At 37.9% G+C, this 20,362-nt stretch overlaps 1 pseudogene across 1 annotated transcript; it reads right to left on the reverse strand.

The window, feature by feature from the left end:
* Positions 1-19,082: 19,082 nt before the first annotated feature.
* Positions 19,083-20,079, reverse strand: LOC114632981 (annotated as a pseudogene). Its single transcript, XR_003713158.1, has one exon. The product of XR_003713158.1 is annotated as a vomeronasal type-1 receptor 4-like (transcript).
* Positions 20,080-20,362: the final 283 nt, after the last annotated feature.

Below are 20,362 nucleotides of genomic sequence, written 5' to 3' on the forward strand. Positions count from 1 at the left end.
ATATGTATATGTATATGTATATGTATATGTATATGTATATGTATATGGCTGAGTAGCTTGGTGTTTTTGTGGAAATCCTAAAAGATAGAGTGGCGACTATCCTAGATTCTTTTGGCTACTTATGGGATTCCTTTCCCCCTGTGGTTTTGCCTTGTCCAGTCTTGATGTGATAGTATGTGCCTAGTTACAGTGAATCTTGTTATGTCCAGTTTGAGTGATATCCTAGGGAGGCCTGCTCTTTTCTGAGTGGATGGGGAAGACTAGTAGAAGATGAGGAAGGGGAAACTGCAGTTGAGATATAACATATGAGATAATAAATAAATCAGCTCACCACAGAACAGTTGAAACGTTCTAAGGAGTCAATGAAGTATAAAAGTCTGAAGAAAGAAGAGTAAATGAAGACATTTCTATCAGCCGTTCAAAAAGCTGCTAATGGCAAGATTCACAATGGATTTCATCAATGAATGAATCCATCACTGAGTCAGTGAAAAACTGTACATATTACCAACCGGTCTAAGAAACATTCATGACTTGCAGAAGAGTGGAGGATAGAAGTGAACAAGTTGGAGGGGTCAAGGACACAACAAGAAGATCTGTAGAACTAACCTGGGACCATGGGGAATTACAGAGACTAGGCTCCCTACCAGGGAGCATTCAGGAGTTGGATTAGACTTCCTACAGAGGCTTTCTTGGTCTCTGTTCCCTGCCAGAGGATCCCTTTCCCCCTAGTTGGACTACCGGGTTGGACCTCAGTGGGAGAGGATGTGCTAGACTTTTTGACACTGGCTGGCCCAGGGTGGGGTAGTACCCAAAGGGGGTGCCCCTTCTTTGAGAGAAGGGGAGGGAACAATGGGAGAAGGGATTTTTAAGGGTGAGGTTGGCAAGTGAGGAGTGAGGGGGATATGATCAGGATGTAAGTAAATAAAAAATGAAAAATATTTAAAAAAAGAAGCAGACACAAAATTGTTTGTTGAAAGGATTCCTCTGTGGATATTTCAGTCCCTTCTAGTATGTATGTATTTCTGAGAATATATAAAGGTTCTGAATGTCCTAGGAAAATAGCATACAACTTAAATGTTCCTTTACCTTCACAAGGATGGAAAAGCACACTTTCTACTTCATCAAATAGTATAAGGGATCCTGTATGTGAACTTCAGGAACACTGGTCCTAGATAGCAGGCATTATCAAAGTCGATATACTGTTATAACACAAGGGACATGCAAATGGACACAAACCATGTATCTCTGTCTTGTTTTCAAAAAGTAATTTATTTCAATTAAATTAAATTTATAAGTTATCTTTAAAAAAAAAGTACAGCATCTTATATGTTATTTTCAGGGGAGAACTGGGATGATGTCAGCAGAAAGCTTATCAAGCAATGTTGCACAAGGGGAGCATGGGTTATCTCAAAGGCCTAGACAAATAACTCCAGATTTTTCAGTGGGATAAGTCCCCTCTTCAACACAGAGCTAGCTTCCTTTTTCTTTTTCATAAGGGCTTCTGAGAAGTCTTAGACCAGTTTAGTTATTAGTGCATCTCCTTATCATTGTGCCATGAATATATGGTACTAAGAGATTCCAGTGTATGAAGGTGTTCGTGATAGTCCCTGTAACAGAAGACACTCCTAGTGGCTTTCGCTACCTTTGTTCCATTCATATAAGTTTATACTAACTCGTGTACTTGTTTGATAAAGATTCTATGATTAAGAGAAGTAGAAAGAGAACAATCGAAAACAATGTACACAGCAAGAGAGAACTGTCAGGCTATTGAGCAATGCTGGAAAATCAGATAAGGTAATAGACAATGTTTTCAAACAAGAGAGCTCAAATGTGTCAGATTTCATAATAAATGCTGTGTTGGGTTCAGTCCTTCCATCTGTCTATAGTGAGTAATAATTCATTCAATAAAGGTAAGATATAAAGTGATAATGGAACGTCTAGACATAAAACACTTTGTCAGTAGCTTCAGTATGAAATCTCTTCATTAATATGGAGGGAAAATGATAAAATATCAAAAACAGAAAACATAGGCTAGTCATCTCTCTGAAATACTTTAATGGAAAATTCTCCATAAATTCATTTTGCAAAAGCAGAAAAATGTCTCTCAGCCTGAGTATCAAGAGTTACAGAAGTCTTGCCTGTAATCACAATGGATTCACAGAGGGGAAGCACTCAGAAGCAGCAGTTTCCAAAATTCTGTGTGGCCCTACTCCATTTGCAGTGCTCCTCACTTGAGCCTGACCCTGACCACTCCAGGATGTAGTTTCTGAGGCTCTGATATTGACAGGACTATCCTTCACTTTTTTCACCTGACTTCTGTCCTAAAATCTCATGAGTTTCAGACTACATTATGAATGGTCAAAACCACACCAGTCAACAGTGAGCTTTCTCTTTTGGATTTGATTCAATCAAGACTTCACAAATCTCACAGTGAGGGGCTGAGGATAATAGTAACTCTGTTTCCCCTGCCACTCCCCAAACTGATGCAGAAGGGTATTTTTTTTTCTCAAAATTTCCAAAACTAACTTAAATAATTCTCTGTTGAAACATGGGAATTCTGGCTCAGTATGTAAAGAGAAGAACAGTCACTCACACTATGTATGAGCCATGCTGCTCAATGAACACACTGTCTATTCAGTCACACAGAAGTGTCCAGTTTAAAGCATCTATTACTTAAAGAAAATAATTATCTCTTTTATCTCTTTTAGTTACATAAAAGATTTTTATGAGGTCATTATTGGTTTACATACTTGTGATTTTCTGATTAGAAACTTGGGGGCTGGAGAGATGAGTCAATAGCTAAGAGTACTTGCTGCTTCTTCAGAGAATCTGAGTTCTGTTCACAGCACCCATATTGGATGGCTCACAGCTGCCTCGAATTCCATCTCCAGGTAGAATCTGATACCTCTGGGCTCTGTTGGCTCCAGCACATTCATACCCAAAAACAAAGAAATGTTACAAAGAAATGTTATTTAAAATAATACAAATAAATCCTAAAAGAAAGATTAGTATTTTTTTCCAATAGAAGAGAAGAAAACGAGGAGAGTTCTATGCCTAAAATGGGTGATGTAGGTGTGGGAGAGATTGCTCAACAAGTAAGAGTGCTTAGGGCAAGATCAGCACCTGAGTTTAGATCACACAACCTGCATATAATTGCTGAGTGTTTCTGGCCCCTAGCTTAGAAACACACACACACACAAACACACACACACAAACACACACACACACACACACACACACACACACTTCAGACAAAGACCTTTCTTTAAGAAATAATGCAGACAGGGATACAGGAGGACATAAACCACTTTTCTGTCCACTGCATGCACCACATGCACATCTACCACAAATTCCTACTATGTTATTTAGCATCTATCTAATTTAATCTAAACTAATCTTATCTATCTATCTATCTATCTATCTATCTATCTATCTATCTAATCATCTATCTATCTATCATCTATCTATCATCTATCTATCTATCATCTATCTATTGACATACCTATATATATATGGAAATTTTCATTTACACACACACACACACACCTCATATGCATAAATGAGTGTAGGGAGGTATTACATGATAGGAAGAAACTTTGGAGCTTGTGGGAGGCATTGGTTTACAGAGTGGGAAAGGCAGGAGATAGTCTATCCTTTGCTAGCAGGAAATAGCTTCTTTTTCATGTGAAAGTCTTTTCAGGATTTCTCTTCAATACTTAGCCATAGTGACTCTCCCTTATTCCCTTCCACCTGCAGGAGCTCTGATCACTTGGTATAAAGAGAAAATGTACTTACTGTGTGCTCTGTGAAACGACAGTGGAAGAACACTGTAGTAAGGCATAGACTGTCTTGTTGAGATGAGACTCTGGTTCTTCACTTACAGACTTATTATTCTTGTTTTTCTTCCTCACAGGACCTGTGACTTTCAACTCTAGGTCCATGACAAAATCTGCATTAGGGGATTGAGAATACTTTTTCAATAACTTTGCTTCAATTGCCTGTAATGAAAACATGCAGATTAAGACAGCAAATTCACAGAAGCAATTATGAGGAGTTGGTGGAAAAACTTCTTTGTGAGTCCTTAAAGTATATAATGTGTCACAAGGAAATCAACCCAAGTTCCATTCCAGGATAGTACAAAGCAGTTATATGATTCTGTCCTGATTTGGGCAGACCTGGCAGTGTTTCTTCAACACCTAATATCTTGGGAGATTTCAGAAGTTACATAACCAGCATTACGGGACACTAAAATTAGAGATTCCATGGGTCTTTTATATCTAACTTCTTTTAAGTAGCATTCTCTAAGTTCTTCTTACTTGTTTTTTTGTTTGTTTGTTTTGCTTTTGTGCTGCTGGTGTCCATTTATCTTTGTGTCTAAAGAAAGTCCATTGCATGTATTCACAACTATGTATGTGAGCAGATGCTATATGGACTCCAATTTTTACCTATTATAAGTGAGGCTTCTTTGACCTTTCTAGAAAATGGATTCTAAAGCAGTGTGCCTGTATTTGGGTGGCATAGTTTTTAGAAATTGCCATTGGATTTTTGAGGTTTATTTTTCTTTAATATATTTTATTACTTTAAAATTTCAACATATGTACAATGTGGTTTAATCATGTCTCCCCCCCCCCGTTTTCCCTGATATGTGTTTTATAATAGATCTCCCTTCTTATTTCACAGCTTTCTTGGCTAGATCTTTTTCTTTAACACCTCCCACCAAGTCCAATTAGTGTTGCCCATATGCTCATGGGTAGGGTCATCTAGTATGGCTTGACAATGTATGAGTTTTCAAACAGCCAATGAAAAGTGACTCTCCTGTTCTCAGTACCCATACCCTGCTAAGAGCTTCTTATATAGGAGTAACTCCTCCCCTACCCATGCTGAAATATGCCAGTGAAAATTGGAATGATTTTGCATAGGTGTTGTGTGGATACTCAGATCATAAGGCAGCAGATATGTCATACACAGAAGACAGCATTTTATAGCATTCCTCCATATCCATGTTTGAGTTCTTAATCTTTCTGCTTCTTCTTATATGACATATCCCCTGACCCTGGAGGGATGTCTATGGGTGAGGATTTAAAATCACTCATTCTCAGTGCTTGGCTAGTTCTGAGTTTGCATTAACCAGTGCCTACTACAAAAGAAGCTTGTCTAACAAAAGTTGAGTGTAGCCCAACTCTATGAACATAAATATACATAATTAAAAGACTAGTTGGTCAAAAGAACCTTTATCAAAACAGTTAAAGGTTATCCTATTAGACCTATGATCTTCCAAACCTTGGGGATTTGACCAGATGTACAGAACCAGGCATGAATTTCTTCTTGAGACACGGGCTACAGATTCAATCAGAAATCATCTGGTCAAAACACTCTTCAGATGTTTACCTCCTTTCACTGTAGCATACTTCTTTATCCTGTTAGCAGATTTTTTGGTGGGCAGCAGATATCCCATGGCCCTGACATTTCCCACATCTTGGGGTTTCCAAAGTAATCCAGACTTCACCTTCACAGTTTCACACAATGACCTCTGTAGGGTTCCATGCAGGGACACCCCTGCCACATACCTGTTCTTAGTGGCTTTGTTTAGTGTCCCAAGGAGGTTCCATGACCCCATTTCTTCTATTTTTTATTCTAAAGCTAGAACCACATGGCTGAAACTTCACAATTCTGCTGATTACTGGGGCTAAAACACGGTCTCCTCATTCAATGACATCTTCACCAGTTTTCTGTTTTCAGTAGTTTCCTTTATTGCCCAAGCTTGGTTGTCCTGAAACTCACTCTGTAGACCACACTGACCTCAAACTCAGTGATCCACCTGCCTCTACCTCTAGAGTGCTGAGAATAAAGGCTTGTATCAACAAGTCAGGATCTAAGCTTTTCTTTAATTCTTTTTTACTAGTTGGAAGTTTAGCTGGGTAGAGTTTTTCCATGAGGTCACCACTCACTTTGCTCCATTTTATACCAGGATTTTCTTTAATCTATTTATCTCTTTAAAATCAGGCCTTAACTCCATTCTACTTTCTGATATTCCTTTTCTCCTCAAATTGTACATTTTGTAACTTTCCTTGTTCAGCCTGCTCCTTTTCATCATAGGTCTTCAGAAGTATAGCCAGCAGTAACCACACAACATAGACCACACTAGACTGTTTTGAAATCTCTTTAAATGCAATTAATCCAAAGCACTTCAGTTTAGCCTCAGGCAGATTTTTTTCAGACAAGGGCAAAAATCAGCCACACTCTTTACCAAAATATCCCAAGAACAGTCTCTAGGACACATACTAACATACTAACATTGTTTTCTGAAACCTCTTGGACCAGGCCCGCTTAGTTCACTATCTTCCATGCTCCTACTGGTATGGCCCATTATGTTCCACTTAAATTATTCAACATTTTTTTTCCTAATCCAAAGTCCCAAAGTGTTCTATATTCCTCCAAACAAAAGTATGGTCAGGCCTATCACAGCAATATCCTAGCCCCTGATGCCAACTTCTGTCTTGGTTAGTGTTTTATTGCTATGAAGAGACACTGTGACCATGGCAATTCAGTTGTAGCAGGAAAATTTCTATGAGACTACACACACATACAAGCACACATATGACCTCAATGTGTGTGTGTGTGTGTTGGTACAATGGCCTTACCCTTAAAATTTTTTCTTCAACCATTCTTTTGTAAGACATGAAGGTAAAAGAGAGTTTAACTAGGAACAAGAGAAGAATCAGCAAAAATGAGAGAGGAAAGAAGAAGAAGAGTGATTAATGTTCTGGTGGTGAATATGATCAAACTATATTATGTACACATCTAAAAATGTCATAATGAAACCAATCATTATGGACACACAGTATTTACTAATAATATAAATATGAGAAAACTGAAGATTATTTTAAGTAAAAATAAAATTAAATAAACAGCTAGATACACCACAGTTCAGAATGTGTAATCATGTTATTGGCAATAAATAAATGTTTTCCTAATAATTTTTCTTTTTCTTTTTTGGTGTGTGTGTGTGATTTATTTATTTATTTTTATTTATTTATTTATTTATTTATTTATTTATTTTTAAACACAAAAAGGCAGGATGTGGGGAAGGGGATGACACCGGTGCGTGGGTGTTCAGGGGGAGTATAGATATCTTTCAGAACTGGGTATCGGCTGGGTGAAGGTTCAGGGGACAGGTCACTATGACTCTGCCTATGATTCACTTGTCCTTATCTAAGTTGGTATTATCCACCAAGGCTACCTATTTACAAGGTCTATGACTACTCAGGCTGGTAAATTTCCACAAAAGCTGCCTGTTTACAATAGCTTACAGCCATCTGTTTCAGTGTTTTTCCACAGAGACCCAAGACTTGGTATTAGTATACATGTATGACAGGCCTATTGCTGATCGTAGGCCTATGGCTGATTTTAGGCCTTCAGTGTACAAGCAGGGCTGCCCCTGATATCTCCTACCTTCTCTAAGTATAAAAGGACAGTGGTGATTCTAATCTTGTGAAGGCGGGTATAGAAGCCTGACCTCCAGTAATTGAAGGGGACTTTGTAATGGCTCCAGTCTCCCTGTCATTGTCCCATGAGGCATGAGGGCCATACCCATCCCAATATCTTTTTCCTGGAGAGGGGATACTTTTGACATCAACCTCTATGCAGTCATGCTTGTCCCTCAGGGAACTCTAATAATTTTTCTAATATATGAAAGCTTAAATTTCAAAAAGGATTTCAAAGAAAATAATGTTGTAATTCATAGATTATTACAACAAAAGTAAAATCAGATAAATTCTTTCCTGAGTATGTACCTAGAGAGGAGCTATGAATAAATAGCATTAGTAATTCCTTGACTCAAAAAACCTAATCACTACATTAGAATATGTGTGTAAGATACAAATATATCCAGATCTTATCTTCTCATTTTAATCTTCGGTGCATCTTTGGTATTTGTGAATATGTGAGAATATGGGTGCTTGAATGACATGGCGTACATTTGGTGTTCAGAGAATGGAATACACTGCCATTCATTGCCTTCTACATCCATCATTTGAGGCATTTTGTTTTGTTGTTCACTGTTGAATACATCAGGATAGCTGGCCACCAACCTTCTAGAGACTCTCCAGTCTCATTCCCAACTCTGTAGAAGGCCTTTTACTGTGGCTTCTCTTCACTCAGTGCTCTCATTCCTAATGGAAAAAACACCCTGGAGGGAGGAATTATTTTCTTCCTCCTGTGGGCCTTCTTAAACCAGCCCCATAAACAATCCTCATTTATAAGGATCATCTCCCAATGCCCAGAAAGACATTTAACCCTGAGCCACCAGTAGCCACACCTATCAGGACCCCAGAAGAACTTGCTACCAGAAAACACACAACCACCACACCCTCCTAAGAACCAGCAATGACTACAGAAACCAAGTAAAAAAAAATCTACTGAACAAAGAAAAGACCTGATGCCAACACACAGAATTACAATTTTCCCAATCCTATCTAGACAGATGTGCTACCAAGTTTTAGAGACCACAAGCACCACCCATGTGATTATACCCAGGAAAACTTTCAATCATAACTCATGGAGAAACTAAGACATTCCAAGATAAAAACAAACTTGAAGAAATGCCTACTTATAAATCTGGCCCTACAGAAGGTGCTAGAGGAAAAGCACCAACTGAAACAGCTTAACCATAATTAAGTCAACAGAGGGACTTAATAATCCATCACCAGAATATCAAAAGAGGGCACACACACACACACACACACACACACACACACACACGGTAACAACAAAATAACCAGAATCAACAACAAAAACTGTTCATTGATGTCTCAAAATATGAATGGTCTCAATTCTACAATAATAAAAAGGCACAAACTAACAGAATGGATGTGAAAGTAGGATACATACTCCTGCTGCTTCCAGCAACACGCTTTAACATCAAGGATAGATATCACCTCACAGTAAAAAGGTGTAATAAGATATTCCAAGTAAATGCTCCAAAGAAGCAAGCTGGAATAGCCATTTTAATATCTAATAAAATAGTAAATAAAATATTTATATTTAACCAAACAATAGACTTTAAATCAAAGTTAATCAGAAGAGATGAAGTAAGACACTACATATTTATCAAATGAAACATCCACCAAGAGGACATTGAACCAAATAGAAGGGAACCAAGGTGTTGGGGGTAATATTACAAAAACGTGGTTCAGTCTGGCCTGTTCTCAGGCAGCCACCATTTTCCCATTACTCTGGACCAAGGCTCTGGCTATCTAGAAACACCGGCCCTGGCACCTATGAGATGCCAATGTGGTGTCTGGCTCAGCCAATCCACCACGCTGTCTACAATGCTCGGCTGAGCCCAGACCATTTCCACTATGCCCATGGTACCTGGTAGAATGAAGACTCTTGATACTTAAAGATTATCCAATGGATGTATATATTTGGAAATGCTCAATTAATAAGATGCCCACACAATTAGAATTGTTACCCAAAATCTAACCTTTTGATAAGTTGTTACCCAGGACTGCTCTTGAATCATCCATGGTTCTCCATCTCTGCTTGCTGACTCCTCCTCTTTTCACTAGTCTCTTTCGCTTCCTCTCCTCTCCTCCTGACTCCTCACTCCACCTACCTTTTATACAGCCCAGTCACCAAGTCTTATTGCAAATGTAGCAGGAAAATATCCCACTACAGCAAAGTTGATAAAAGAAGTACCACTAAACCCTTATACACTGATAGTGGGAGACTTCAGTTCTCTACTCTCACCAATAGACAGGTTGTCCAGACATAAAATAGATACAATGCTAGAACTAACTGATATTATAAACCACATTAACCTAATAAATATTTATTGAACATTTAACCCAAAGAGTCAGTGTTAAAAACGTGAAGTTGATTCACGGCCTTGATAAATATGGGACAACTGAGAGCCTTTGCAATGCCCAGATATCCTTGGGCCTGAGGGTGTTCGATGCCCCAGTGCAGGGGAAGACCCAGGGCAGGAAGATGGGAGTGGATGGGTGGGTGGGGGGAGCACCCTTATAGAGGCAGGGGGTGGGGGATTTGGATAAGAGGTTTCCAAAAACATTGTAAAAGGAAAAACATTTGAAATGTAAATAAATATCCAATAATAAAAAAAAAGAATTTTGCAAGGCAGTGGTGGCACACGCCTTTAATCCCAGCACTTGGGAGGCAGAGACAGGCAGATTTCTGAGTTTGAGGCCAGCCTGATCTACAGAGTGAGTTCCAGGACAGCCAGGGCTACACAGAGAAACCCTATCTCGAAAAAACAAAAAACAAAAAACAAAACAACAACAACAAAAAATGAATTTCTGTAAATGCTGAAGAATAACTGAATTGAGAGTCATGAAGTAGGGAGATACATTGATTGATCTTTGTGTCCCTTTCTTCAAGTCATGCTTTCTAAAAGATGTATTATTTTTTACTGTGCAGTTATCATTTATTCTTTTAAACTATACTATAGTCCATTCCATGTTCACAAACTAATTTATATGTCTAGTTAAATGTATAGCTCCTTATTTGTTGTTGATTTACTCTGAACTTTCTTTTAAATGTATTGTAGCACACAGATGCATGTGTTTTTCTGTGTGCACTGAAAGACTGATTATGAATATGAGAATATTTATTTTTTATTTATTTACATCCCAACTGCAGTTTTCCCTTTCTCTTTTCCTCCCAGTGTCTCCCTCTGTGGGGCTATGGTGTTCACACAGTTGTGGGTTCTGTTGGGCTGAGTTGTGGGTCCAGTGTGTCTGCCACCCCAAGGGGCTAGCGCCACGGCTGACGGGGGCAGAAACACGAGAATTCAACAGTGCTCACTTCACGCCACGTTGGGCAGATGCCAGGCTGTGAGAAACCATGTGATTCTGCTTCGGGGTGGAGAGAACAGTGTCTGAGACCCCCCACAGGGGCAGAGCTCTTGGGTTGGGGATCCCTGGGCCAGAAATTAGCCTGAGACTGACTGGCCTCAGCCCTTGGACTCCCAGGTGCCACTGAGAGGCCACAGAAGGACCAAGATAGGGCCATATGGGCTGGATTGACTTGCAGCCAAAAAGGGGGTAGGGGAGAAGCTCCAGCGGTGGCCCACGGGGAAAAGAGAGTCTTGGTCAGGGTGATTCACTTGGCTGGGTCTTGGCTAGGTCTGTCTGTCTGGACCATAGAGGGGTCTTCGGCAGGAGGTTAGGTGGTGGCTCAGTAGTTGAAGACCTTCTCCACGGTTCCCCGTGGTGGGCCCCAAAGATGAGAGGTAGTCCATGGTTTTAAAATGTTTGTCATGGTGGAAAATAGATGAAGCTGTACCCATGTTCTCAGGGCAGGCCTGAGGTTAAATACCTTTTGCAAGTAGGAGGAGGGTCTGGGAAGAGATACTTAATTGGCTACACCCTCTAGCCTTTGGGTATCTCATTTGGCCACTCCCACAATTTCTGCATTACCTTTACCACAGCACATCTTGTAGGTAGGACAAACTTTAGTTTGAAGGATTTGTGTCTGGGTTGGTGTCTCCATTCCTCCACAGGAACGCTTGCCTGCTTATAGAAGATGGCCTATTCAGGCTCCATATCTCCCATTACTAGGAGTCTTAGGGTTAGGCTGTTTCCTTCTTCATATCTACAAGAAAATTGTCTCAGTAACCTCAGTGTGGCATGTCCAGATTTCATTAAAAATTTCCAAGTACTAAAGCATAAGGAGAATGAAAACATAATAGTTCTGTGTGCATTGCATCCTCCAGGTCAAGGTTTTTAAATGATTCATTCATGTTGTATCACTCTATAGCTTCACGCTGTAGAGAACTCTACTGTATGTACGTTAAAGAATTTATATTGACAATTGTTGGATATACCTTATCAGTATGAGCTATCATGAAGATTTTTTCTATGAATAAAATATATCTTCCTAAAATAAACCCTACTCTGTTGTTGGAGAGTTACATCAGGAGACAAAAACAACTGTTGCTTTTCCAGAGAATCCTGTTGAGTTCCCAGGAGGTGATTGGTACATCACAGCCAATCCAAATGATCCTAAGCCCTCTTCCCACCTCCATGAACATTAGTCATGCATGTGGTAACATACATACAGATGGGCAAAATATTCATTCACATAAAAGTAAATATTTAAAAAACAAAGATAGTTAACTCATCACTGGGCAGGTTTCTCTTTTTGAGTTCTATCAGCAATTATTCAGAATCCTGGCAAGTTTGAGGTGCTTAAATTGTGGAAATTTTTTCTTCTTGTGCTATCCATTCATAGAGATGTAAAAAGAGTGTGCCTAATACTCTATTGTGCTAATCACTGAAAAAAATCCTCCTTTAAGACACATGGATTCTCCTAAAGAATTAAAAAAACAATAAACCTATATATCTATTTCTTTCTTCTTGACATAAGACACATTTTATATATACTGTAAGATTTATCTTAAGTAGACTTGTGATTATTTAATTAGTTTTAAAAAATCTTAAGAATTGTGTAAATGTCTGGTCCTGTACTTAGGATTTAAAGCATATGGTCTTTTAATAAACCTAACTGGTGAGATGAAAAAAACAAACAAAAACAACAACAACAAAAATATTACAGTCTTAAAAAAGTGGGAACTATAACAGGGAAGCTCTGCCTACATAATAAATTATATTTGCACATGATATAGAGAATAGGGGAAATTTACATAGAAAGAAGAAGCCTCCACATGCAGTGAATAGCTTCTATATAGGTGTAAGCAGATACCATATAGCATAAATGAGCATTCACTAGCAAGAAGCAGCCTCTACAGCAAAGGAAATAGTCCAGCCTAGCAGAAAGTAGCTTCTACATTGTATGATGTGGTTCTATTACACGTAACACCATCTACCTGAAGTGTTGAAAATTACTTTCAGATCACTTTGTCATAATATTATCATGGAGTATAAATAAGAATAAATTACACAGATAAATTCAAGGAAAAAATTATGAAGAGTTGGAAGGAACCTTTTCCCATGAGTTTTTGGAGTGCTCAAGTGTGTTCCTTGAAGAAGCATAGATGACACAAACATACAATGCCATAATCAGTATTGGAGATGACATAGACATTCAAAATTTTGTTGTCAAAGTTGATTTTATGGCTAAATCCAAAGAAAAACCCATTAACAGCATACATACATTCGGGCAAATCACTCACACTCTGAAAAAAAAAGAAAACAAAATACTAAAAAGGGTTTCAAAAAATAACAAAAAGAACAAAAACAAAAAGAAAATCACTCAAGTTTGTCAAGAAGCTTTAAATAATAATGTTCAAAAGGGCAACACATATGGTGCTAGTCTGAAATAGGCAAGCTTGTGCTGTCCACTATGCAAGAACTGCATGCACACTGCATAGGTACATGAAAAGTAGATATAAGGCTTGAGAAAGAGTCATCAGACAGACATAAGAGTATTCCCCGTCACTATTTAAGCCCTTCTACATGGGCACCTCCTTTCTTGTATAGTAGGTTACTAGCAGATGTGAACGAACATGAATCCATCTACCAGCCTAAACCCATTACCACCATCTGCAGACAATTCCCTTTCTTTAACTGGCTTAACCTAATTCCATAAGGTAGCTTCCTTTTTTTTTAAAAAAATCATCATTGTGGAATCACAATGTGTGGAATCACAATCATTATTGGAAAACATTTGCAGTTTTGGTGTCTCTCTGTGGATACTATTGCTTTGTACAGCTTCCATCACCGGGCATTATCACCTCCTATTTACTTAGTAGTACTTGAAGTTCATTTCAGATCCTGAATGGGAACAGAGAAAAGGATCAGTGCATAACAACCCTTGCCATACTATGAGGATTTAAATTCTATCTGAGGGCCTGAAAAGGTGAAAGGAGAAATCCAATTTCCATACAGGTGAGTAGTAATAGGAGCCTTTTGGAACACTGTGAGCTTCAGATCTTTGTTTCTTCATAGTTGGAACTCACTCTCTTCTCACATGAACTACATTCTTGAATTTTAAGCACACATAGGATGGAAAGATATTTCAGTGGATAAAATTGCTTGACTTAAAATTCTAATGACTTGAGTTTGGATCTAAAGAACATAACAAAATTTAGGGCCAAGAAATGCAGAGATGGCTCAGTGGTCAAGAGATGACTCAGACTGAGTTCATAGTATCTACATGGCAGCTCACAACTACTGTCATTTCAGATCCAAGTATCTGTTCCCCTTTCTGGCATACAATGTCTTCTTTAAGCATATAATGCTAAGAACATGAAGCTGGTTGCTTGGCCTTGAAAAATATAGAACACACTAGCAGCCTTCCCAATGCCCAGACATCCTTGGAGATTTCTTTAAACTTTGAAGTACATTCAAAATAAGAGGCATGAAGGAAGGAGAGGCAACAAGTGACATTTGTCTCACTTTCTTCAAGTCACATTTTCTAAGATAGATTATTTTTTACCATGCAGTTGTCTTTCATTCTGTATGAACCTTTATCTATCTATCTACTCTATCTATCTATCTATCTATCTATCTATCTATCTATCTATCTATCTATCATCTATCATCTATCTATCTATCGACTTATCTATCTCGATTTTTGGCTGCCACTGGGATGTGTAGCTGTTACTTTGTGCCTAGAAGCCTTGGCTTTTCTACATTGTAATTCTGGTGGTTGCTGCTACTCTAGAAGAAGCTCCTACTTTATAATCCAGACCAATAATTCATAATTGTCATTTCTGTCTGGAGTTCTGAGGATCTCAACTTTAATTCTGTAGTAGCTGCCATTTTGTTGTCTTGGCCTAAAATGTTTAATTGTCGCTTTTTGTCTTGAAACCTTATAAATCTGCAGTTTTCCCTCTCAGGCACCTGAGGCTTTCTGATCCCCCAAGTCCAGTCATTTTTCTGCTGGTGGTCCCTTCCTCTTCAACTGTCACTTCACATTGCTATGTGACTGGGTTTTGTTCCTAATATTTATAATTCTTTGTACATCTCAATGATCACTAGCCATAGACAACCACTCTTGAGCAAAGATGACCTAAATATAAAAGCTTTAATTGAGGGTGGGTTGTAAATTTACTGATGAGTCCTCAACAGAACTCATAACTGACTGAAACAAGTCCAACACCTACGTTTGTCTCCACTAATGCACACTGCCTCAGCTCTTAGACACCTGACTGGATTTTACAGAAGCAGTTTACTGGAATTTGTGTCCTTCATGAAATTCTCAATTTAAAACAGCAAAAATTAGAAAAGGAATGTGAAGGAAAAGAGAACAAAAATCTACTCAATTTGATCAAAGCATTTTAATTTCCACCAGACCACAGTCCTCACATAAGATTTATCAGCCACCATATTTCCCCAAAGGAAACACATGCCTCTCTCTCTGTGGAGAAATATTAGCCTGGTCCACTGTCTGTCTTTTCTATATTGTGCTTCAGACTCCTCTTGGGTGCCTCCTGTCCTTTGCCTCAATCCACTGCCAATTGTTACACCTTGTTCACTGAAGCATTTGGTATCTAAAACTCTGTGGAAAACAGGAAATAATTACAACTATGGGATGGGCCATATGTGAGAATACAGGATCAGAAATCATGGTTGATAAACGCCAATTCCAAGACCACTCTGTTGTAATACTCCTTTTGTGATATTCCTCATTCACTCCTATGTCCTGCCTGACTCTGAACCTGACCCATTCTCTTCCATGTTATTTGCTGATAGAAATGCTTTTAAACTCAAATACAGATCCATAACACCATCTACATAATGACAGACTTTTAAATTACTTTCCACCAATTATGTGTAGTACAAACATGTCCAAATCACAGGAACAAATGCAATCAACACTTTGGAAGAATTAGGAAGGAATCATCTCTTTGAATGTACAGTGACACAAGGAGGGATGCAGAAGTAACAAATAGCCAAAGCTAAGAACATACAGTTTGTTGCATGCTCTTGCTAAATGTGAGACAACTGAGAGCCTGTCCCAATGCTCAGATATCCTTGAGGATTTCTTTTAACTCAGAAGGACAACTAAATTGAGAGTCATGAAGGAAAAGGATGCATTAGTCTTTCTCTCTTTAAGCCACATTTTCTTAAAGATAGATTAAGTTTTACTGTGCATTTGCCATTCATTCTTTATAAACTATGTTGTAATCCACTGAATGTTTGTGAAGTAATTTGTATGGATAGATAAATGTGTAGCCTCCTTTTGGGTGTTATTTGCTCTGAGATTCCCTGTAATTGGGTTATAATATGCAGTTGTTTTCCTGTATAGTCTTAAGAACAGATTACAGTTATTGGAGTACTTTAAAATGTTCCTGAATTCTTTTAATGTTACACATGTATACAACATACTTAGATTGTGTTTACCCATTTGGCAGTCCTCCTAAGTTCTATAGATCTATCGCTATGTTCCTAACTGCTCCCAGCTTCATGCATTCTATTTTCTATAACCCATCACAAGTTCTGGTACACCTATATTCAAAGGTGTGTAAGGTGTTATTCAGTGCTTGGTTGACCTCCTAGGGCCCATAAATTTATGAAACACTGCCTCTTCCTGTCCAGAAGTCATGAACTGTCAATAGTTCCTCCATTAGGGCTGGAGTGTCTTGAACCCCTCCCTCACACTAGAAGGTTAACTGGCCTAATATTGTGTGTGTGTCTTATACAGGCAACCACAGATGTTGTGAGTTCATGAGTGCAGTGTTCTGACATATCCAGTAGATATAGTTTTTGTCTGATCCTCTCTCACATCTGGCTCTCTGAAATTTTCCATCATAATTATCATTATGTTACCTGAGCCTTTAAGGAGGGGAATTATATGGACATCCCATGTCTGACTGGGCATTACAGAGTCACTCATTCTCTGCAATTTGGTCAGTGTGAAAACCACTTTCACAATACATAGAAACTCATGAGTTCTGAATGTTGCACTAGTTGATGGCTCTAGATAAAAACTTGGAGAATAGTTTGAAACTATGTCCATTTATCAAAATAATGGCATTTATGGTGCCTGTGAGGTCCCCAACCATGAATTCCTGACCCAATTTGTAGCACTAGGTGTTTTGTAGAGCAGTGGTTTTCAATCTTTGGGTCACAAACATTTGTGAACACATATTTCATCTGATCTTAGGAACCTGCATTCAGAAATTTATTTTAGTTGCCACAACTCTAATTTTTCTATGGAGCAGTGACTCAATTCCTAAGACCATTAGAAGTAAGTGTTTTCCAATGGTTACAAGTCATTAGTTGAAAACTGTTACTATAAATCAAGCACCAAATTCAAACAGAAAGTGACTGCTTACTGCAATAATAGTTTGTATTACCAATGTAGCAATGAGAGTATTTTACTTACTAGGACAGTAAATGTTGTAGGTCACAGAATTCACAGCTGACTAAGATTATTAATGAATTCCTTACTCCAAAATCCTGAATGCACCTCATGTTGTATGGAATAAACCCAGCAAAGATGAAACATCCCGGTCAATATGAATTTGATTTGTCATATCTCATGTCCAAAGCATGTGTTGTCTTCAGCAAGAGGGTCTTATCATAAAATTCTGGTTAGTAACCAAGAGCACTGGGAATAGTCTGTATTTTGGGGGGAGGGGGGTCTTCAAAAACTCAAAGGAGGCATCTCACACATTACTGTTTATGGCTATGGCTTCTAAGATGAACATAATAGTCTGCATAGCCCAAAAGAAATACTCATATAGACAGACATTCACAGTCCTATCATATGGCATTTTCATGGATTCTTATTGTTAATTATCCTTCCCCACATACCCACTCCTGGTTCATCCTTATCCATTTCTCTGATATTATAATGGAATTCAGTTTTCTGGAATGATTAAAATATATCATGATCATAAATGTTTGGGGGTTTCTATAAACAGAAATGTATATGAGCATGTATATACCCCCCCATGTGTGTGTGTATGTATGTGTATACATATATATCCTTGTTGCTTTTTTTTGGTATTCTTCCATAAATTGTGGTATACATGAATTTATCACCTTGTGATTCATTATGCATTTTAAAGTTGGGATGCCTGTACCATTTTGACCTAAATAACATAGACTCTTATTAAAAGATTGATTTTTATAGTTAAAAATCATATGTAGAAATGTCAAGTTGACAATATGTACTTGGAATTGTTAGCCTTCATTGTCCATATAACTGTGAAGATATTCCGGTGAGATTCAACTGAGGTCAGCAAAGCCAATTTCAATCTTGGTGAAACCATTCCATTGCTGGTGTAGAGAATAAATAGCCCTGCGCCCATAAATGAGAAGCAATAAACAATGCCTAGGAGCTAGAGAGCTGGCTCACTTTTTTAAAGCACGTGATAATCTTGCAAAGAAATTGAGTATAGTTCCCAGCAAACACACTGTGGTTAACCATTTTGTGTAATGCATTTCCAGAGGATCCAATACATTTTTTCTTGCCTCTGTGGGCAGTTGGCATGCATGTTGTATACATACATATATAATGCACACAAACACCCACAAATTAAGTTTTAAAATATTATCAAAATGTTTTGGAGATGGAGAGAATTCTTGGTACTTAAGAGCACTGACTGCTCAGGTGTTATTTTCATCTCAATGGTGGCTCAAAACTATTGTCTACTAATGGCTTTAATGGGACAGTGCCCTGATATAAACTCTTCAGGTATTTTTCACATGTTGTACACAAATATACATGCAAGAAAAATAACCATTTATAAAAAAATTAAAATGATGTTACCCACAAGAATACACACACACACACACACACACACACACACACACACCAAAACAAAACAAGCATATACCTTTTCCTGGCCATCAGATAATGTCTGGTCTCCCTGTGGTATTTATTTTTTTATGTTCACCTGTACTTTGACTATTAATATAACATTTTGTATAGCATGATAATCCTGTATATATATTCAAAAATTGCTCAATATTTGATAGTAAACTTTGTAAAAATACCATGATAAAATAACTACTGATGACTGTACATAATATGGGAGTCAATTAAAGAGATATTTATAGTTTTGAAATGCTGTGTTAATATTGCACAACCTACAAAAGCTTATGCCAATGTATAAAGAAGACAGAGAATGAGGTCTCATGTCATTCTTTGAGAAAGTTATCTACTGTGAAAGCAGGGTAGAAGCAGACTGGAACTAGACTTCATATTGTTGATGAGAACAAAGGGGCAAAATATGGGAAAGCATATTTCTAGAAATGTAAATATACTTACTCCCCAAAGCTCTGGATATTTAGAATAGGTTGTAAAGACAGCCACAGTAGAGGAGAATGAATAAGAGAGGATAAAAGTGCACACCAAGATGAGGATAGTTTTCATAGCTCTGTTTTCAGGAGAGACTTTTAAAAAATCCTGAGCACTGTGAATATGATTGACTTGTTTCTTATGTCTGTAGAGGATACTCACCATGGAGACACTTGAACAGGCCATGAGGCCCAGACACAGTCCATCACAGAAGCACAATAAGAACACATACAGTGCAGTTGCAAAATTGCCTGAAGCAAACCATGAACAGTAACCATAAATCATCCCGTTAGTTGTATTTTTGTTGTAACTTGGACCTGACACTCTTGCTGGAGTCAAGATATTTAGAAATAAGTGCACAAGCCAGCTGAGTGAACAGGAGGGACCAAGGTACTTGGTGGCTCTGTGTTTAAGCATCATCCACCTGGAGTTGCTGTGGCTGATTGTGATTGCTTGGAAGCAACTCAATAGGCACATTGCATACAGGGACATCCCCCTTGTTATTCGGTAAATATACATTATCACTTTGCATCCAATATCATCCAGGAAATCTTTTAATCCATAATCTGACAGTGTCTGTGGAATGCCTTTTGAGATGATAAAGAGGCAACTGGCAAAAGTCAAGTGCTCTATGATTAGGTCTTTGGGCATTAAATGTTTTCCAGTGAATTTCAGAGTGACATAATAAAATAGTATTGCGAAATTTCCAATCATTCCTACCGTAATCTGGAAGAAGAGGAAAATTCCCAGTGCAATATTTTCAAAAGCCACTTTCATTCAATTAAAGAAGAAAATAAATTTATTATTGACATGAGATCCTAGAAATACATTATAAGATTGCATTATTTCATGATGTTAGCTAAAATAATATATTTATCACCTCATTGCATTTATATAGCTTTCCCATTGAATAATATTATTTAAAGTTTTATTCTTTATCAAAGTAAATATTCTCTATAATTAAATAGAAAATTTTGGACATATTTACTGAAGAGTAATGTATTCACTGGACAAGTTGTTGCATGATCTTTAACATAACAATCAAGAGATAGAGGCAGACAAACATACAAATTTGAGGCTAGCCTGGTCTACAGAGTTATTTCCAGGACAATCAATAAATTACAAA

The sequence above is a fragment of the Grammomys surdaster genome, unplaced genomic scaffold, assembly GCF_004785775.1.
Source record: "Grammomys surdaster isolate TR1022 unplaced genomic scaffold, NIH_TR_1.0 479, whole genome shotgun sequence".
NCBI lineage: Eukaryota > Metazoa > Chordata > Mammalia > Rodentia > Muridae > Grammomys > Grammomys surdaster.